The sequence below is a fragment of the Pinus tabuliformis genome, chromosome 5_1 (genome assembly GCF_031772625.1).
Source record: "Pinus tabuliformis cultivar Carrire ecotype Pingquan chromosome 5_1, CPIR1, whole genome shotgun sequence".
Classification (NCBI taxonomy): Eukaryota; Viridiplantae; Streptophyta; class Pinopsida; order Pinales; family Pinaceae; genus Pinus; species Pinus tabuliformis.
Window position 1 is genome coordinate 507,675,540 of NC_142305.1, and position 17,895 is coordinate 507,693,434.

General features: G+C 38.1%; 1 pseudogene; it reads right to left on the minus strand.

The window, feature by feature from the left end:
• Positions 1-12,335: 12,335 nt before the first annotated feature.
• On the minus strand, positions 12,336-13,103 carry LOC149165711 (14-3-3 protein 7 pseudogene; annotated as a pseudogene).
• Positions 13,104-17,895: the final 4,792 nt, after the last annotated feature.

A 17,895-nucleotide genomic window follows, 5' to 3' on the forward strand; every position in this document is an offset into this window, starting at 1 on the left:
GGAAGACCCTGGTTGGCTACTACAGATGCCTACATTAGTTTTTGAGCTGGGAACATGACAATCAAGAATGGGCATATGTCCAAACAACTAATCCTATACCCTCGTGTCCAACCCCTGCTAGAACATGATCTACCTCTCTAGTTGGAGGATGAGGATGAGGATGAAGTCTATTCTGCACCACTGTGTGCAGTAGAAACTGTCATGGGGGGGAAACCCCAAAATGAAGATTATATTATTGGAAATTTGATTCAGAATCCACCCTCCAGTATGTTTCCATTAGAAGATCTAGTGAAAGAAACCTAATACAATCCCTTAGCTGATTTCTGTGTGGCCTATCTGACCCCTCTCCGTGTTAAGAATATAGAGTTCGGCCCAGAAAGAATCTTGAAAATCAACTCATCCCTATCCACCTCCTAGGAGAAGGAACTATGTAGCTATTGAGAAACCATTTAGATGCCTTTGCCTGGAGTTATAAGGAGATGAAGGGAGTGCACCCTTCAGTTTGTACTCATCACATTTACATTAAGGAAGATTGCAAACCAGTCAGTCAGCCTCAAAGGAGGATGAATCCAGCCCTTAAAGACATTGTCAAGGAAGAATTGCAGAAAGTTACCGGATGCGGGATTCATCTACCCCATCTCTGATAGTGAATGGGTCTCTCCTTTGGTGCTAGTGCCAAAGAAAAATGGTAAGTGGAGGATTTGTGTTGATTATTGGGAACTGAACAAGGCCACTAAAAAGGACCATTTTCCTTTGCCTTTCCTAGATCATGTGTTAGATGGTCTGGCGGGGAAAAAGTTTTTCTCCTTCCTAGATGGGTTTAGCGAGTACAATCATATTCAAATCAACCTGGAAGACCAAGATAAGACCACCTTCACTTGTCCTTGGGGTACCTTTGCATATTAGGTCCTTCCTTTTGGTTTGTGCAATGCTCCCGCCACTTCCCAGAGAGTAGTATTGAGTATATTTTCCGAACTGGTTGATGATGTAGTGGAAATATATATGGATGATTTTACTCCTTATGGTTCTAACTTCCAAGAAGTTTTATCTAACATGGGAAAAGTTTTGGACAAGTGTATTGAAATGAACCTATCCCTCAATTTGGAAAAATGTGAATTCTTGATGACTGAAGGGACCGTGCTAGGTCATGCAATATCTCAACAAGGATTGCAAGTGGACCCCAACAAAATTACCATCATCCAAAGGGTCCCACCTCCTAAAAAGGTAAGAGATGTCTAAAGTTTCCAAGGCTTAGTAGGATATTACAGAAGATTCATTAAAGATTTCAATAACTTAGCCTCTCCGTTGTTTGGTCTTTTGGGAAAAGATGCCGAGTTCATATGGACTGAAACCTGTCAAGAAGCTCTAGATACCTTGAAAAGTAAACTTGTGACTGCCCCAATTTTGAGAGGCAAAAATCGGGCCCTACCTTTCCACATTCACAAAGATGCCTCGAACAAAGCAATAGGAGAAGCCTTAGGGCAAGTTGATGAAAAGTTGCCTTATGCCATATACTTTATAAGTACAAATTTGTTAAAGGCAGAGTTAAACTACACAGTAACCGAGAAGGAACTCCTAGCTGTAGTACATTCCTTAAATAAATTCAGACATTACATCACAAGCTATCAAACCTTTGTACACACTAATCATGCTGCAATTAGGTATTTAATGAACAAACTAGATGTAAATGCTTGCATTATTAGATGGTTGCTTTTATTGCAGCAGTTTGATTTAACCATTGTTGATAAGCCTGGTAAGGAAAATGTTGTTGCTAACTTTTTGTCTAGAATAAATCTGCCTACAAGTGTGGAAGGAATGGTGGATGATCAAATGCCAGATGAACACCTATTTGCTATCTCGGCACTCTCTCCATGGTTTGCTGATATAACAAATTACTTGGTTTCAGCACAGTTCCCACCACACCTGTCCTCGAAAGAGAAGAGCAAGATCGTAAGGAAAAGTGCCCCTTTCACTTGGATTGGGGGCAATCTCTTCAAGCTTGGCCCAGATCAGATCTTGAGAAGATGTGTCAGGGACGAGGAAGTTTTTGACATTCTCATGACCTATCATGACGGGCCTTGTGGAGGCCATTTTTCAGCAAAGAGGACTGCCTTCAAAATTCTGGAAGCAGGTTACTATTGGCCCACTCTTCATCAAGATGTGACGAGATATATCAGCCAATGTGATCGGTGCCAAAGGATGGGGAAACCTACTCCAAAGGATGAGATGCCCATGTAACCTCAAGTGACTTTTGAGCCATTTGAGAAGTGGGGCATGGACTTTGTGGGTCCTATCAACCCTCCTTCAAGACAAAGGCAATACATCATTGTGTGCATTGATTATCTGACAAAATGGGCAGAGACAAAGGAAATCAAGGTAGCAACAGAAGAAAAAGTAGCTGAGTTTTTAAGAGAGAACATATTCTATAAGTTCGGGTATCCAAGAGAATTGGTTACGGATCAAGGCAGTCAGTTCACTTCCAATTTGGTTGAATACCTGCTCACACATCATAAAATCAAGCACAAGACTTCCACCCCTTACCATCCACAAGCCAATGGGCAGGTGGAAGTCACTAACAGAGCTTTGGAAGGAATTCTGACCAAAGTAGTGAGCAGACGCAAAAAATATTGGCCAGAAAGATTGGTTGAGTCCACCTAGGCCTACAACACCACATGGAAGACCACCACTAGGTTCACACCCTATGAACTGGTCTATGGGAAGAAGGCTTTGCTGTAAATAGAATTTGAATACAATACACTAAGGGTGGCAGCTTAGCTGGACCTAGACCTCAGCCATGCACAAAGGGAAAGGTTACTCCAGCTCAATGGATTGAATGAACAAAGATTGCAAGCCCTTCTCCACAAAGAGGTAGTCCAGCTTCAAAGGAAGATATGGCACGACAAAAATATCAAGGAGAAGCAATTCCAAGAAGGAGATTGGGCGCTGCTCTATGACTCAAGGTATAAAGAGTTCAGAGGCAAGATAAGGACAAGATGGCTGGGACCCTACATTGTAGAAAAATGCAATGACAATGGTTCAGTTCTGATCAGAACCATTGATGAGGAAGCCATCCCCATGCTTATCAATGGACATAGGTTGAAAATTTACAAGAAGCCCCTCTCCAAGTGAGAGTTCATTGAAGATCTGAATAAGATAGTGCTGGTAGTGGAGCAGGTCTCAACCTCCACTCCACCCACTCACTGAAAAAAAAGAAAAAATAATAAGGACTCAAGTGAAAACCTCTATGAGGTGCTTGAGTCCCATCATTGGGTTGAAAACCTATTTTGAGGCAGCCTAGTGATGAAAAAAACAAAAAAAAGAGAGAGAGAATAAGATCCCTGGTTGAAAACCTCCCTTGGAGGTGCCCAGGGCAAGCAAGTAGGGTGAAAACCTCCTGGAGGCACCCTAGTTGTCTTTCCAAAAAAAAAAAAACACAAAGAAAAAAGGAAGAGAAAATTAACTTTTAAAATGCATTGCAGGTTATAGGTGGACCACAAGAAGCAAGAGGAAATGCCACAAAGCCTATTACTCATCCTCTATCATCTTCTCCATCATGTCTGACCTTTTTTTCCACCTCTCTATGCTTTTTTCGAACACTGTGTATCCTACAGGAGGCCCTATGTGTTCTATAGGAGGCTCTTGTAGAAATTACAGAGAGCTCGAAATAGCTTTTAAAAATAGTTTGAGGAGCTGGGGATTTTCATAGAGAGCATGTAGGCCATCCTACAGCTATCCACCATCCTAACCATACATCCCACGCCTGCAACACCTCATTTCCATTGATTTCTTTCCTTCCTGTGGCAAAAAACACAGAAACCAGTTAAAATAAAAAATTGAAATAAAAAGAACAACACCTCCACAACTCACCTGCAGCTTACCAAATACCTCTCCATTGCCATCAGTATCTTTAGTAGCATCCTCACAGCTCCTAGCACAAGAATTAGCTAAAATTTTTAGAGGGAGAAGTAGCTATAGGAGCTCTTATAGGATTTCTTGTAGCAGCTGATCCCCTTAAAATCAAGCTCCAGCAGCAAAATAGGTGCAGCCACAGGAATGCAGAGGATGTTCGAAGCAAGATTTAGCTAAAGGGCATCGGTACAAAACAAACAAGCCACATATCAAGAAGCAAAGAGCATATAGCATAAGGGATACAGGCATGCAGCACTGAAATCCGAGCATGCAGCAGCAATAGAACCACACAGCACCACAACACGAACATTCAACCTACAGGTAAGTGTCTAACCCTCTCCTCTATCGCATCTGTATAATTCAAAAATTGCATGAATGAATGAGATGGTTAGGGTTAAACCAGAAAGGTGTCCAGTTAACTAGCCACCCTCATCCAATTTGACTGCGCTCATCTGGAGATCCCACACACGTGTGCCTAGTCAACTCACAGAAAATCAAAAAATATAGGTAGTGGCAGGTGTATAAACTCTGATGCAAATGATGGGAAGTGATTGCAGGTAGAAGTCATGAGGATTCATGATGAAACAACAGTGGCGACCAATGGTCCAAATAATGGCAACGTACCCTTTTTGCCACCTCACATCATCACCAGAAATATCTCCAATAAACATAAGTACTCCTCGAACTTATTCACCACCTTTGTTTCCATTTTATCATTAACCCCACGGCTGCAGCAAGCTCTATACCACCTCCATAGCCTCGAAACCACCATTCTTTGTCATTTTCAGCCCTCCTCCTCTGATCGGTGTTCTTCAGGAGCATTATTGGGTTCTACAGGAGCAGTAACAGGTTCTACAGGAGAACCCACAACCATTTCTATAGGAGGGCCAGCAAGCAGTTTTACAGGAGAAAACATGGGATTGTTGCTCAAATTTGGGCATGAGGAGGTAGGCTCTATACAAAACCACCTTGGATATTAATATATGCAAGGAGTGATGCAATATTAAGGTAGAATTAAGCCTGAAAAGGAAGAGGAATTTCATAAAAAAATTCTGTTTGTTTTTAAAAAAAAGAAAAGAAAAACACAGTTTTTTTATCTATTTCCTGTTTCTGCAAAAATTGTTGTCTCCTTCTTCACTTGGGGTGTTCCAGAAGATTATAAACATAATGATAGGGGGATTCATGAGGAAGGAACCCCTAAATTCAGTCAGGCTCCATGAACATCCCGAGGTAGTATCCATTTTTACCAGAGCCAATTGGATGCCATTTTTTGAAAAATTTTGAGGGTATGATGAAGAAGTGACTTTTTCCCTTTCCTTGGTACCCCATTCAAAGACCCATGCCACTGTTACTTTCAGAGTTCTCACCATGGAAATCACCCTAGTGTTTATCAGTAGGGTTACCAGTCTTCGACTTGGACTACCCTGGAGCAAAGAAGAAAAGCCACTGGGTCAAGTTGCCAAGAAAACCTTCTTCCAACCAAATGAGCATCCTGTAGAGGACAAAAATGGCATCAGAAGAACAAGCATACCTCACCCTTGGGATGAAGTTAGTTACCAAATTATCAAGTACATTGCTTGTGAAGGGAGGTATAGCATAGTTTATGGTTACGATTTCAGACTTCTGCATGAGCTAAGATATGGCATGGATATTCCCACACCCCAAAAACTCAACATTCCCTATTTTCTCCTATAGTCCCTTATAGACTCCATCATTAAATTGAAGGTAGGAGGTCCAGATCAATTGGCTCACCATGGACTAATTAAATTGCTGGTGGAAGAAGCCCTCCACACCTTCAAAATCCCCATAGCATGGGAAGTCTTTAGAAATATGACAAGTGAAGATGATATAAAGGCCCTCACATATGACCATAGTCCTTCTGAAAGTGAGGGGGAGGAACATCAAGAAGAAGAAGGGGAGGAAACTGAGGAGCAAACAGAGGGAGAAGACACCAAAACACAGAAGGAAGAAACTGAAACATGGAAGGAAGAGATTAAAGTAGAGAAGAAAAATACCAAAGCAGAGAAGAAGGAACCTAGGACAGAAGAGAAAAAGACTAAAACAGAAAAGAAAAAGACTAAACCAGAGAAGATAAACACTAAAGAAAAGAAGGCAGAAACTAAACAAGATGAGAAGGAAACCAAAACAGAGCTAGAGGAAACAAAGCTAGCAGAGGCAAAAAAGACAAAAGAAGAGGAAAGAGGGGCAAAGAAGACAGAATTGTCTCCTGAGACACTAGAAAGGGAAGTAGCAGCCGTTCTTGCTACCCTCAGCACCCTAGTTAAACCCAACCAAAAGAGGAAAAGGCAACCATCAATGTATTTTAGGGCTCGAGAAAGCACAAGAATAAAAATAGGGAAGCCACAACCATCCTCAAAAGAGCCTATCATAATTGAAGATTCCCCTACTGTCAAAAGGGAAGAATCTCCATCCAAAACCCCCATTACTTATGAAAGAGGAAGTCATATATCTTCCACTTGGAAGGAAAGAATAAAACTATTGGACTCAAAAACAGTCCTACAAGAGGCACAGACTACTCTAAAGGAGACCCTAACAAAGCTACAAGAGACTGAGAAACTTGAGAAAAGGGTATAAGAGCAGACCTAGGGGAAGGATGAAACAACAGAGATTCAATAACCTGACCCCCAACCTAGTTTGGGCTCTTATTACAATCTCCTTGAGGGGGGAAATCACCCCACAAAAGTTTCTAGTCCCACTTTTCTTTGAGCTGGAGAAAGAAAGAATAAGGAGCCATAGATGGATGCAAATTGCCAAGTCCAAAGGGGTGGAAGACATTGGCCACATGGAGAGTAAGCTTAGAGAAATGGGTCAGGGGTTGAGCACTGTAAGACATACATAAGCAATTAGAAGATCTCACTTGGAAGCAGAAAATGAAATGTTAAGAAAATAGCTGCAAGAAAAGGACACACAATTGGCATGCATGGCCAGCTGGTCTATGGAGGCACTACAGTGTAGGCAACTAGCAAAATCATATGGAGTATACCTCAAAGACCAGTGGCTACAGTTTCAGATCAAGACCTTGGCACAAAAACACACCATGCCTTTTTAGGATTATAGACAGTTCACGAACCTATGTGACCATAGTTCAGCAGAAGACAAGGCAAAGTTGGCAGAGTTTTATTTGCGTAACATGGCCCTCACTGATATGAACCTATGGGACCCCAATTCTAGGTTAGGGGACTTACAGCTGATGGCCATGGCATCATGGATGAGTCATGAGGAGAAAAGGGCAACAGAAATCAAGAAGTTGATGGCAAAAGAACAAAATGAGCCCCTAATGATTAGAGCAGAGCCATTAGACCCTATGGCTCTCATTAGCACACACCAGCTACTTGCAAATGATCCTCAAAGGGCCCCTAAGTACATCAATGATCAGGCCCAAGCTATTGCACATTTTGAGGACATGGAAAGATTGCTTGGAGATGACTGCATTCATGCCTGCATGAGGAGGTGGAATACACTGCCACACAACTTGCAGATTAGGGAGTATCACTCCCCAACCAGGATGAAAGAAGCATTGAGGAGAGTGCCAATGTACAAGCACCATATTCAGAGTTTGAAGGCCAATTGGATTGGCCTCAAACTAAGTCCCCCACTGCTGCTAGGACTGTTAGAGGGCATAAAAGAGGAAGAAGAAAAAAAATAGTGGGAAGAAGTGGACAGAAAGGTAGGATTCCATGATAAAGAAGAGGATCTCACATCAAAAGCATGGGATGTCAGGGAGGCCATCAAGGCCATCAAAGATGAAGAGATGGACTAGTTTCTCAGAGGATGAGCAACACATTCAGTAGGGGGGTGATGATGAGCCCCATAAATGGGTAATTATATGGGCTCATTTTGCCTCCTAACTTAGCTTAATCCACCATTCTCATTAGTTTATTGCATGTTTTTGATTATATTTATGCTAATAGAGTGAGTTGGGTTAGTCATTATGCCATGAAGTCTAATGTGTGGTTTATGAAGATTTTTGGTCAATTTTGAGACAAAGTCAAAGATTTAATGAACATTTGGCAGCAAATATTCGAAGAAGACAATGGAGAGGACTTATAGAAGGGTGTCCCCCTCATTTATGACTCCCTACTTCGAATTCTCCTTTAGAAAGCTTGGAACACAAGCAGCCACATCAATGCACCAAAGAGGCAGTCGAGCAAGTGGAGGATAACTGCTGTCTATCTCAAGTTTTGGGAGCCAAGCCTCCCTAATTTTAAGGGAGCTTTTGGGAGCTCCAGTTGTATAAGTAGAGAGGCCTAGGGCCTCATTAGGTTGTTGGATGTTAGTCAAATTTTCACACTTTTTTGTAGCTTTTTCTCAGCTCATTTTTGAGCTTACTTCTGTGGACAATTTTATGTAATGTGACTATTATTTTGATAATGAAGATGAAATATTTTTTGAGCTAGCACTGAGTTCTCTCAGAGGGTTGAAGCTCTTGGGTTAGGGCCCAACCCAAGCTACCCAACACCTCTTGTTTTGTATTCATATGTTTTGTTTCAGTTTATGAATTAGTTGATGTTAGATAGATTTTCTTTTCCCTTGGTTAGAATAGGTTGCTTTTGGTGATTTACATAGCTGTTTCCATTTTAGTTTGCTAAAGTAGGTTAAATAATGATAGGCAAAGATAAAAAAAGGCCATAAATAGAGCCTTGACCTCCTTTCCTCCCTTTGGGACCATGAGCTGAGGTCAAGACACTCTTGCTGCCACAAAAACACAGTTTTGCTTCCTCCATGCAATTTCTAGTGTTACAGTTTGATTCCGAGGTTAATGTTTTGCTTCAGATCCATTTTTCCATACTCATTTATGTTTATGCAATAAATCTCTTCCATTCTTTCCTTTCCATATAGCATTATTCAACATTTTGTTTTCCTAGATCAGAATTTAGGTTAACATGATATATAGTTCTGTTTTTTGGTGCAGCTAGTTCTTTTCTTGCTCAGTTTCAATGTTGGATTTGCAGCTCTCTTACAGTACATCTATACTCATAATAAGCCAATAAAGCAGCCATCACCATATCTTTTGCTACATGTTTCACAGGTCATTCATAGCCCTTCACAAATCTACCCTAATTTCTACACTTTTCTCATAAGCTTTCCTCTTGTCTTTTGAACAAATCCAACCATCATTTTCTTTCCTAATCATCCTTGATGAACTTCAGACACCTTAACACATCCCTCTAGTCTTCCGCTACACTTTCCTACCATTTTTCCACCTTTAAAACCTCTAAAACAACCCTCGACATCCTCCTGTAGATCCTCTTGTAGATCCCCTGCAGCCTCCCGTAGAATTTCCTGTTGGTGACTTTTTGAAGTCCGATCGCAGGGAAAGTCTCTAGGAGGTTACTAGAGGCCTCCTAGGAACCCTCCACACCTTCCTACACCTCTACAAATTCCAAAGTCGCCCTCCATCACCACCTAATTGCTACCACATCCACAAACAAATAAATTACATGCATGACAATTTCACATAAAATACATAAAAATCCAAAAAGATGTTTTCTCCTCATTTCCTTCTAGAAATAGCTTGAATAGATGTAGGTTGCTTCCTCAGTAGGTAATGGCATTCATTTCATAGGTTTTCATATTTCTTTCTGCAAAAATTGGGTTAGTTGGTAAATTAGGGTTTGTTAGGTTTTGCTTCACATTCCAATCTTCTTTCTCTTTCTGCAAGTAGAATAGCCTTTGTAGAGTAAGCTTTCCATTCTTTCATCACATTTAAAGTTTCTTCTGGAATCCATAGAAGTTGGCTTGAGCTCCTAGTGATCTTGCGCTAGCTGACCAAGTGACAGCCTGCTGTAAGAACTAGTACTTGTGCATACAGCACCATCGCTTCCAAGTTTGTTACGAACTACCGGGTTGATAAAAGTAAAGTAGGAAGCCTGTTGGGACTCAAAAATGTCATATTTTCATCCACCTTTTTCTTCACTATTCCTTACATTTCATCATCCCATCAACCTTTTATCATATCGTTTTCATATATACATTTGGGTTTCACCTTCTTATTTTCCATTTTATTCATTTTTGTATTACAAGTGAATTTATGATTAATTATTAGAAAATATACATATTTTTATATATATCTCAAGAATATGTGAGTTTTGTGATGTGTAAGAAATATGTGAAGAATTAATTCCAAGAGACTTATCCATATCTCCTCCACTATATTAAGGAGATAATTATGCAGGTCTATTCCTAAGGAGAAAATCATGGAGGATTTGGTTGGCATATCTTATCCAATTCCTAAGGAGAAAAGCATGGAGGATTTGGTTGGCATATCTTATCCAAGATATGTGAGAGATTTATGGAGGATTCAAAGGGATCATATTTTGTAATAATGGGAAAGTAGTTAAAAATGCTTGAGAGATTTGTGGGATCATATCTTGTAATAATGGGAAATTAGTTGAGAGTGCTTGAGAGAATATTGGATATGTAATTATGTGAAGGTTATCTTCCTCATGTATATAAGAGAGTGCTCTCTCTTCATTTTAATGAAGAATAATGGAAAGGAATTCTTAGTTTTTCATTTTTATTGTGCTTTCATGATTTGTAACTTGATTCTTGTAATATAAGATATTTTTATTGTTGTGAGCTCACATATGTTGTTTTTCATTCAATTCTTCACATGTTGTATTGCTTTTCCTCTATGCAATTTCCTGCTTTCATAGTTAATGTTTCAATGCTTTTCTAGATTAATTTGATTTTAGTGATTTAGATTAGATTAGATTAGTTCCACTTCAGTCCTGCATATATAGTGCATGTGTCTCGTAAGTCTACGGACCTCGGATTGACAAATTAAATAGTTGGGCAAGTACTACAACAGAATTAAACGAACATATTTTCACCCAACATTTTGGCGCCGTTGCCAAGGAGGCACGATGGATTGAAGTTTAGTTTGATTTTCCTGCAAGTGTGTTTAGACATGTTCCTAACTCCGAGGTGTTAAGGCGGTAAGACGTGGGGAACAACCTACGCATCGCATTCGAGATACCGTAACGGGCTCGACCTCTTATGGATCAGGGCATGTAGGGTGTGTTTACATTTATGCAAGTGTGAATTTCAATATCTGCATGTGTGTTTGATTTTCGCAACTGTAAAGAGTGTTTGATGAATTCATGGTTCCTGGTTATAATTGAAGGATTTGATTACTCAATTAATGAGCAGTACTTGTAAGAGGGTTTAATTGAGTATTGAATTCAATATTATTTCTGCGGTCCTTTTGTTTTTAATTCAATTTTTAGTGTGCTGATTTGGAAGAGTTTTTGTGAACTAAAACCTTGTAAAAGGATTAAAAAATCAGACAATTATTAGCACTCTGTTTTTAGTCTGTACGAATCCCTTTTTCAACATGGTTTAACAATGAGTTTCAGCTTGGAACTACTCACTCAGATCCTAGCAGAAGTCGGGATCTCTTCTTCCTTGGAAGAGGAGATCTTGACAAGAATTAAAGGTTCAACTACTCCCCAAGAAATAAACGAAGATTCAACATCTGAAGAATCCTACGTATCTGATGGCGAACAATCATTTGAACAGGAGATCGAGGACAAAGAACATTAGATCGAAGAAGAAGAACAGGAGTTAAAACATGATCTAAGTGAGAGAAACTGTGCTTATCAAAGCTTTATCGAACAATGGTTCCAGGTAAGTACTAGATTAGATTCATCTTTTTATTTTTTAGTTGATTTGCAATTATAGCAACTAGACTCATTCACTGTCGAATATTTTCATCCATCATTTAAAAAATTTCTACTGGATATATTGTTGTTACGACTATGTGAATGGCTTCATTGGAAGTTTAATTTCATGTAACTAATTTTTTTTTAATTAGTATAGAGTAGGTAGGCTTTCATTTTTAGTTTTTGCTTTCATTTTCAGTTTTGCTTAGAATAAGTATGCTCTCCTCCGCGCTTTGTGCAATCACGAGGATTAGAAAATAGGGACGATTTAGACTAATTTCAAGAATAAATAAATGTTTTGCACTATGCTTGATCAAAACATCTTTCAATATGAAAATCATTGTGTCCATTTGTTAAAAAAAAATAAAACAAAATCTAGAGAAAGTTTAGTTTCTTTCTAAATTTTAGTTTTTCATTTAAATAAAAATAAAAATAATAATAATTCATGAAAACAAAACAATGCAAAACATAAAAAAACCAGCAAAATCAAAAACAACTCTACATCATTCATTGTATATACAAAACATCAAACAAATCCAAGCTGAGTAGCTGATAAACCGAGCCCGGTTCAGTATCTAAGTATCCCATCCGACCCAACTATTTATAAAAGCCAACTTTGAAGTCACCGACTCATGGCATTTTATGGCCAATTAACAAACTTTAAATTTTCTAATTATGCTCACCATAACTTTGGTTCTGGTAAAGCAGATTCAATTCTTAACCAAATAACCAGGAACAAAATTAGGGTTCCCCAGCTTCAACCTTCGCCTCCTCTCCTTTAGGCTGATCATCCCCTCCAAGATCTTCCAAATTAGAACTCCATAATGCAAGATTGTCTCTCAACAATTGCATTATTAGTGTGTTGTCCTTGTATGATTCTTCACTGAGAATATCAAGCTCTGCAATGGCTTCATCAAATGCTTTTTTTGCCAAGTGACATGCTCTTTCAGGATAGTTCTAAATTTCATAATAGAAAACTGAAAATTTTATTGCTAAGCCAAGCCCGATTGGATGTGTGTGAGGCAGATCTGTAGCTGCAGTACTTGAAGCAGCCTCATAAGCCTTCAAAGATTGATCAACAATCTCCTTCCTTTCATTTCCAGATTTAAAATCTGCAAGATATCGGTAGTAATCGCCTTTCATCTTATAGTAAAACACTGTGGACTCTCCTGAGGTAGACGAAGGAAGAAGATGATCATCAATAATTGATAGAATGTCATTGTAGATTCTACAGAGTTCATCCTCCACCTTTTGACGGTAATCCCTGATCCTTTTCACGTTCTGCTCATTTCCCTTTGCTTCTTCTTTCTGCTCAATCCGCCATGATGCTCTCCTGGCACCAATAACATTCTTATATCCCACAGAAAGCAAGTTTCTTTCCTCTACAGACAGCTCTAGATCCAATTTGGTAACATCCTTCATTGACTGCACCATCTCATCGTAATGCTCGGTCTACTCGGCTAACTTGGCCCTGAAAACATGGCTCTCCCTCTCTTTCTCGGAACTCATTTTCTTTGGCTAAATTAATCGAACTGAGATCGAAACTCACAACTACTGCAGCTATCACTCACAAGGAAAACATACACGAAGAGACTGAAATCGACATAAATAAGAATTTAAAAACTTTTGATTTTTTAATTTGTTATTTATTTAAAAAAAAAAAATTGAAAAAAATAAAAAATAAATTTTTTTTTGCCCTCATTCATTCATAAACTAACTACTTGTTCCCTACCAAATACACAACCTTTTCAAATGTTTTCATTCCATTTTCCTACAAATCAATAAAAAACATTTTGAAAAAGTATTGCACAATCAATGAGTAAATTGCATGAGGACATGCAATATTTCTAGTTGGGGGGAAATAAAAGTATGTTGGATTTTTTTTGTGAATTTGTGGGCAAGAGTTAGGATGCATATACTAACAAGTGAAATGAGATTGGTGTTATGTGTAGGTCAACGAGAAGCTTATGCAGAAAGCTCAACATTACAATGCGACACCCTTTTCATCCACAATTAGTGTAACTTCGAAAAATAAAATGGACATTTCATGCATTCTTGAAAATGAGCTAATTTGTTTTTGAGTCACTTCATACATGAATGATCGATGGAGATGGCACACAAAGGTGACAATTTTATGCAGGAATGGTGCTAAGTTTTTCAAAGTGAATACAATCTAATGCAAAAGTGATTTTTCGAAATCACAATGAAACATGCATCATTGGACGCTTGAAGGAACTAATTCTTCACTGCACATATCATGACATTTTCCACTACACAAAAATCCTTTTGCGTCATGATTACTCCCTTTTTCCTTCCAAACACCTAGACCATCCTTGTGTTGCAGCCCATCTTCCATTTCCTTATCTTTCACAACTTCATGCACGCCTATTTTTCTGAATCGCATACATCCCTTTATCCTTTTCAGTTTATTTTTGCCTTCTAGTTTTCCTTCTGAATAAAACTCATTCCCTTTCCATGATTACATTGCCTTGATTTCCTAGCCATGCTGATTCACACTGCTTGTCCGTGGGTTCTTTCCATTTATAGTCCTACCAAATCCTTTTGTACAAACTCGCGCTGACTATTGTGGGATTCCTTAAGGCCCACCTTTCAGCAAGTCTTGCCCCATCGACATCAGCACCTTATCTGGGAAATAGACAAGAGTTCCTTTTGAGCACCTAGAGGCTTGCATGCCTTAATGGCAAGTTCTCTCGCTGGCGATCATGGGAATACATCAATGTCCCTTGATCTTCAGATCTTGCAAGTGGCTCGACCTCAACACATCCATTCGCACTTCGCAAGATGTACTCGGGTACCTTGGCACTCATTGACATCAATGGTGAGTTGCCTTGCATTGGTTAATGGCATACATCAATGGTCGGTAATCCAATGATTTCTATTCATGCTCGACATCGACACATTCATTTGCATGTTTAGAATTGTACCATCGGGTTTGTAGCGGGTGAAGACTATACACTTTTTCACGACTCCCTCAGCAGTTACAGCAGCATACATTATGATCTATGAGAGTACCACAGTCCCACTTTCAGCGTTTATCTTTTCCATGATTCAGCATCAGTAGTTCAGATTCCTTCATTTCCCAGGATCCAGTTACAACAACATCAGTCACATTTTCCTGATCCAGCAGCAGCAGCAACTACATTCCTATTGCATAATTCATCATTCTTGGGTAAGTAGAGGTATGTTGTTTTCTAATCTTTAATCATGCAATTCCTTATATGCTAACTTGAATATTTTGGAAAATTCCCTCACCATGCTACATTTCATTTCATACCAATTCAGTTGAGGGGGGAAGAACTATGTTCACTACATATTCACTTCCATGATTCCATTTCTTCACTACACTACATATTCACTTCCATGATTCCATTTCTTCACCACTATCACTCCATTTTTTTTCTCATTTACCATTCACCAACATTTATTTTCCAATGATACTTTGTTGCACTTTGCTTCATACGCAATATTGGCATGCTTCATTAATATTACAAAAGGGCTTTCTTATGCACAATATGATTTCCAGTGAGTGTTTACATTATTATTGAAGAAAAGAGAACAGAAAATGAAATGAATGTTGTTAAGACAAGAACCAACATTCTTTGTATTCATGGTTGTCACACAAGAACCAACATTCTTTGTATTCATGGTTGTCACACAAGAACCAACCATAAGAAAATGTAAATTGTTACTCATGTCTTTCACATATCCTGGAAACATTCATTATTAAAAGACATCATCATGTAAAGCCAAAGTTCAAGATGCCAAATGTTCTTAAAAGAGACCCATGCATGGTTGCATGAGGACATGCAACAAGTTCAGTTGGGGAGGATGTTGGGACTCAAAAATGTCATATTTTCATCCACCTTTTTCTTCACTATTCCTTAGATTTCATCATCCCATTAACCTTTTATCATATCATTTTCATACATACATTTGGGTTTCACCTTCTTATTTTCCATTTTATTCATTTTTGTATTACAAGTGAATTTATGATTAATTATTAGAAAATATACATATTTTTATATATATCTCAAGAATATGTGAGTTTTGTGATGTGTAGGAAATATGTGAAGAATTAATTCCAAGAGACTTATCCATATTTCCTCCACTATATTAAGGAGATAATTATGCAGGCCTATTCATAAGGAGAAAATCATGGAGGATTTGGTTGGCATATCTTATCCAATTCCTAAGGAGAAAAGCATGGAGGATTTGGTTGGCATATCTTATCCAAGATATGTGAGAGATTTATGGAGGATTCAAAGGGATCATATTTTGTAATAATGGGAAAGTAGTTAAAAATGCTTGAGAGATTTGTGGGATCATATCTTGTAATAATGGGAAATTAGTTGAGAGTGCTTGAGAGAATATTGGATATGTAATTATGTGAAGGTTATCTTCCTCATGTATATAAGAGAGTGCTCTCTCTTCATTTTAATGAAGAATAATGGAAAGGAATTCTTAGTTTTTCATTTTTATTGTGCTTTCATGATTTGTAACTTGATTCTTGTAATAGAAGATATTTTTATTGTTGTGAGCTCACATATTTTGTTTGTCATTCAATTCTTCACATGTTGTATTGCTTTTCCTTTATGCAATTTCCTACTTTCATAGTTAATGTTTCAATGCTTTTCTAGATTAATTTGATTTCAGTAATTTAGATTAGATTAGATTAGTTCCACTTCAGTCCTGCATATATAGTGCATGTGTCTCGTAAGTCTACGGACCTCTAATTGACAAATTAAATAGTTGGGAAAGTACTACAACAGAATTAAATGAACATATTTTCACCCAACAAAGCCCCAGGAGTTGCAACATTATTGTTGCAATACTGGGGCTCACCAGTCTCTCTTTTCAATTGCAACTTAGGAAAGAGTCTAGTAGATTGTCACTTTGTTTGCTAGACCCACTCATTGGGCTAGAGGAATCGTCTTTGTCTACAGAGAGGATTTACCTAGACAACAAAATGGTGAATCCACTGGGGATTCTATGATCCTTTCCATCCAATCCTTCACCTTGTTTTTTTGATGAGTTTGACCAACCATCCAATCCCAGACTTGTTTTCTTGTCTATAACTATTTTCACTTTCTGATAATTGCTTGAAGGTTCTTGATTTGTATTGCTCTTGAAGATTTTTTTTTTCTTTATCTTTCTCGACCATCACAGTTTTGTCCCTCACAGTCGTGATGACATCGCGGATATGTTGATTACAGTAGTGATGATCACTGCTTTTCTTTTAACAGGTGCGATGATAACAAAGGTTAAACAAAATTAGGGTTTGTCTTTTTGCTTTCAGTTTTTGCCTTCTGTTAGTGGCTTACCAGTGTGGTTTTAATGTCCTTTTATTGCTTGACATGTTTGTCTAATTACAATTGCCTCTTAATTTTCTTTTAAGTGTGTTTAGAGCTTGATTTTCCTTCTAGGGTTTTAGGTCTTCTAGGTCATCCTTCATTCACTCATTGGTCTTCTCTTCAGAGATCAATTACCCTTGTTAAAAGAGTCTTTTTGTGTTTGGACATCTTTTGCAAATCATTTTTTGTTCTTGGGTATTAAGTTTTTTTCATTAGTGTCAAATTGAGTAGATGCTTTGAAAGTCACTTTAGTTCCATTTGCCAAGCAAAAAATTAAAAAATTGTTTGTTTTGATTGAACTGAAAGGAAGTATTTTCTTTGAATTTTATGTTTCGAAAAGCGAAAACGGAAGTGTTTATCTTTTAAGTAGTTTTCGAAGCATTTGTTGCATTCAAAATTATTAATGTGAAAGGGATTTTCATGATTATTGAAGTTGTTTGCATTCTATTTTGCTTTGCACTAGATTACATTGATTGCATTAAAGTGAAAAGGAAATCATCATTATATCTTAAGGTAGTTCTCTTTAAGGTTTTGTTTTGGCATTGCATTTTCTTATGATATGAAAGATTAGATTTCATGTTTTGCATTTAGCATTTGAAAATTGCCATTGATGCATTGTTGCTTGTTTGATGCATGGTTTGGGTGTTTCTCTTCCCTACATAGGTAGCTTTCATCGAATGAAAGGATTTCAATTTCATCATTTAGCTTCATTTTAGGAACATGTGACATCGTTAAGGCCTTGAAATCAAAACATAATTTCAAGAGAAACTTTAAAATCTATCAATTAATTAAGGAGAATTTGAAATATTAACATTCATACATAGTGGTCTAGGCTAGAGACGTGTTTCGGTTCTATAAAACTTAACAGTTGTCATTCTCTCTCACATTAGAGAGCACAAGCACAGACTTGCGCTCCCCGTATAGTCGGG